The sequence below is a fragment of the Poeciliopsis prolifica genome, unplaced genomic scaffold, assembly GCF_027474105.1.
Source record: "Poeciliopsis prolifica strain line A6 unplaced genomic scaffold, Auburn_PproV2 SCAFFOLD031, whole genome shotgun sequence".
In the NCBI taxonomy this organism is placed as follows: domain Eukaryota; kingdom Metazoa; phylum Chordata; class Actinopteri; order Cyprinodontiformes; family Poeciliidae; genus Poeciliopsis; species Poeciliopsis prolifica.
The window spans coordinates 3,021,764-3,026,363 of NW_026562406.1; the positions used below are offsets into that span (position 1 = coordinate 3,021,764).

At 38.5% G+C, this 4,600-nt stretch overlaps 1 long non-coding RNA gene across 1 annotated transcript; it reads left to right on the forward strand.

Annotated features, from left to right (window-relative positions):
• Window positions 1–496: 496 nt before the first annotated feature.
• Window positions 497–3,671, forward strand: LOC129372952 (uncharacterized). The gene is made up of 4 exons (XR_008607304.1): window positions 497–894; window positions 1,509–1,633; window positions 2,370–2,530; window positions 3,427–3,671. It is a non-coding gene; the product is annotated as an uncharacterized LOC129372952 (long non-coding RNA).
• Window positions 3,672–4,600: the final 929 nt, after the last annotated feature.

A 4,600-nucleotide genomic window follows, 5' to 3' on the forward strand; every position in this document is an offset into this window, starting at 1 on the left:
GAGTAACAGATTACACTATAAAACGTTTTGGAGTCCTTAGACTTGATAAAATGCGACACCATTGCAGGCCCTTTACCATCTTGATTGACGTACACCAACTTTTTTTATGTCCAGCATTATCATGGTTCACAGCTAAAAGCAGAATCACGTCTCATAAAGTAGCCTATATGGATTATATGCGAGTTTTTCTTCTTTTTTTTGTACAGTAAATTTTTAAATTGATCTTTTATATAAAGCTGGCAGAATTAGAAGTTCTTATAGGCCGAGGACTAAATTCACAGCACCAAAAAGTCCAGTGCTTTATCTGTAAGCTAGGTTTATTAAGTGGAAGGGAAAACACACCCTGCTGTCAGTAGGGGGCAGTATCTGTCCGTCCTCCATCCAACCATTAGGCACTTTTATTATTCTCCTCTGCTGTTTGAGTTCTCCCATCATCATGCAACAGTGAGCAGACTCCAGAGCATGGCTGCCCTCGGGCTCTGTCTGAAATATTGCATTATAAGCCGGGCTCCACTTGAATGACCTAACAAGGGATAACTGAGAGAAGCTGGATTCACTGTGAAAGCTGACTCTCTGAGACATAACATTTAGAGGGTGCTGAGCAAAGAAGCCTGCCACAAAGAGATATGTACGCAAACCGAAATGCAAAAAAGAAAAAAGAAAAAAAAAATCGGCTGCTGTCGTACAGAGTCATCGAAAATACACGTTTGTTGCCCCTGTAATTCCTCGCCGGAGCGAAGAGACGCCTCGTGTTAAGAGGCCAAGAAGACTGCTTCTGTTTTATTGGCCTTATTAAACGATATGCATAATGCCTTCCAGTTGTGCCTGAAGGAAGAGGTTTCTGCCTGGAAAGAGAAATCGGAAGGAGCACGGTAACATCTGGTAAAATTACAGGTATGTCATCATACAGACATGGTTAGCTCAGCTGTGATGGTGGGAGAAAAAAAAAACCCTGAAAACCAATCTAGAGTTTTTGCAGCTCTGATCTGACCAAAGCATGAAAGCTCTACTTATGTTCCTATTTACGATAAGACATAAAATGTTTATTATTATTATTATTATTATTATTATTATTATTATTATTATTATTATTATTATTATATTATTATTCCTGTATTATTCACAAACAATCAGTTGGCTGGTGGACAGCATTTAAAAAGCAAACAAACTTTGGGACTTACCAAGGATAAAAACATTTCCCTGCATTTCTCCAACAGTGGGTTTTGTCAATTTTGTACCTTAAAGATACAAATAAACATGAATCCTGATCCGGCCTAGTGCCCACACTATGAAAGAAATGTACTTTATTGTTATGTTAAATATAGAACTCAGAGGAAAATAGCACACAGATTAAATCCAGGTTTTGTTAGGGTTGGGGTGAAAGTAAACGGGCGGTAAAATATAAAATGAACTTTTTTAAGCTTTGCATCATGTTATGACGTTATTCCCTCATCGTACCAGGAGTGTTGATCTGTCATTCATGTTTGAGAAATCCTTTTATCTCCCAGGACAACCATTCAGAGGGGGGGACCTAGCTCCGCCTTCGAGGCTCAGCTCCTCCTCAAAGCTTCAGTTTCGAAGCTTACAAGCTTCTGCATTACAGACGTATACAGCATTTCTATACCATCTGAAGGTAACATGATTACTTGATTGTGCTTTAAAATGACATAGAAAACATCAAATTAAAGCAACATTTAATATTTAGTTCAGCTGCATTTATTCTGTGAAGGTTTTTTTCTAGGGGCATCAGTAATTGTGCCACTAATGAGATTCGAACCAAATTCAAGGTTGAATCTTTCCAAAACTTTCCGCATGAAATTATTCAATATAATATAATATAATTTAAAAAAAAGTTGTTGTTTTTTCAACTCTGCTTCACCAGAGATCTCAGCAAATTTCTTTCCACTCACTTCCAAAGCTATTTTTCTGTACTTTCTCCTTGTGCCCTTCATTTTTTGTTTTTTAAAGGATACACATTTATTTATCATGTAAGCTGTTTAAGAAAAAAAAAAAAACTTGAGACCAAAGGGTTTCTTTTATCTACTTCATCTCTCGGGTGAATTATTTCGACAACACCACAGCTAAACTGAGAACGTCTGCGAGCAGCGGCACGGTCCAATTCATCTTACCGATAAGGATCAAAAGCCGGAGAGAAGCTGAAACAACAGTCTGCTCTTCTCGCTCGGCGCTCCATAGGAACACAAATGTAGAGTATCGACCTCAGAAACGCAAGCAGAAGGTTAAAGTGAAGGATTTAAAACTGTGTTTGAAAAAGAGCGAGAGAGAGGCAGGATACCAGCCTGTGTGTTTGCATGCCTCAGGAGGAGCATGTGCACTGACCATACGCCTATGTGTTTTTGTGTGAGGAGCTATGGGTTGGGGAGATGCATCAGCTCACACTGAGCCTCCGGGTTGGATCAGGCTCTGCGGAGGAGAGGTGAGTTCGTCCGCCCCCGTTGAGCCTGCAAGGCACTCCAGCCTTCTCCATCACCATGCAGCTTGACCTGCTGCTTTTCTGGGAGACTAGCCGGTAAGAGGACCAGGGGCTGGAAAAGCAGGCCTCTCTGAACTTTGTGCAGGACAGAGTTTGATTTGTGTTGACACTCTTGCAGCTTCGCATGCCAATGCTGCAGCTACAGACTGATAAAAACTGAACTTATGCCTCTAAATACTTGGCAAAATACTGATAAACTGAAAGTTTTGTAGAAAAAAAAATATATTCATTAAAACTTTTACTATGTAGTGACAGTAAGACAAATATGTCATTTATTTGTTTATTTATTGCAGTGTTAAATTGTTTCTCCCCCTTTAGCAGAAGAAACAATCTTATATCTGCAGTGCATATATGATATTGACTGACAGCGCTAAGACCCCTCCCCCTGGCTCTGATTGGTTGTCTTTGACCAGATGTAGTGCATTTCTTCAGTAGAACTAGGATGAGGTGGAGGAGCTTGATTTATTTTTTTTTTCTTTCAGATTATCTGTCACCTGCTATAGTGTTACGACTTGGTGGCAGTTTTAACAAATATGCAAAAAAAATATAGATACATTTTTGGAAAACATGCACACTGTGGCTTGAAGAACATATCTTTGGCTTCAGAAAGTTATGCGAGTGATAAGGTGCTGACTCAAAAAATGTATAACTGAAAATCAGAAAATCTCCAAAGCCAAACACTGCACTTTATTTATCTAGATTATAATTTCAGGTGTGGGAGTCAATCCTGAAGAGCCATTATTCAAGATATTCATACACATTTCAAAAGGACTCAGAATGCTAATGTTATTTCAATTTAATGGTATATTCTTCTGCCTTCTTATTGTGGAAAAATCCAACTTTGTCTGTTGCTCCTTTTCATAGAGCTTTGGGTCCTGTGGCTCTGAAAGACTCCACAGTCTTTATAATGCGACTCTCCTCTCCACATGCAGGACAGAGAGCCAACATCTGACCAGTCGCACCTCCTTCAGTCTTACAGGAAGTCGACCACATGTCTCTGCGGGGCTCACCGTCGCATTAGTTGTCATTCTCAGCAGGGCAGGCGCTGGGAACAGGCTGGAGAGCCGTGCGGTTATTAAGGGACTCAGCTTGGCATCACTGAACTCTTTGGCACCCTGCTGGAGAGGGGCTTATGCTGAGCTGATGGGTTTTGGGGAAGAGGTGTTGTGGGGAGTGTAATAAAGGGAAGGGGTGGTACGGTAAAAGAAAATGACAAAAAAAAAACGAAAATAAAAATCAAATTTTTTTAAAAGTGAGTTAAGAGTTTCAAAAGTTTATATATATATATGTATATATATATATAAACTTTTGATATATATATCAAAAGTTTATATATATAGTTTATATATATATATATATATATATATATATATATATATATATATAAATGATATTTTGATGTGAAAAAACATGCAGAAAAGGAGCACAACTGTTGTTTAGTTATTTCTAAACAGACTATGCACATCGTATATTATGCCAGAATAAAGGTCAATTTTTCATCTGTAGTAACTGTAGTTGGTAAAACTGTTCCTTTTTTGTTGAGGTATCTTGTGGCTTTTAAGTTTTGTAAAAATAACATAAATTTATATTAATATAAGCGCCTTTGTGTTTTTTTGTACTTGCTTGTTAAGTTCTCCACACATTGATAGAGTAATTTGTCAATTATCTTCTGTATCAATAGTGTAAGAAAAAGGATGCTGTCTTGTCTTTACTGGCATGCACATCCATCACAACGTCATCTACATACATCTGAATGCTTTGACTGGAAATAGGACGAAAGATTGTCTTAAATACTAATGCTATGTGATGTTGTAAGATGCAACGTGTGGCCCATTTTTAACAAGCATTCGGCGAACAATATTTTAGCTTGTTTCCACCATGCTGTTGACAAAATCTTTCCAGTTTTCCACGGAGGAGTATGAAACTTTTATTGCCCTTCACAGTGACATTCACAGTGAGACAGAGGCTACCTCTGCTTCCTGTCTGGCGTCATGTGACCTTTTCTGCCTGCTGTGCTCAGATATTCCCCAGCAGCTGTCAGTGCAGAACAAAACAAACATTATTTATGAGGTTAAGCACCCAGTTCCAGTAGAGAAACTGTAAGTT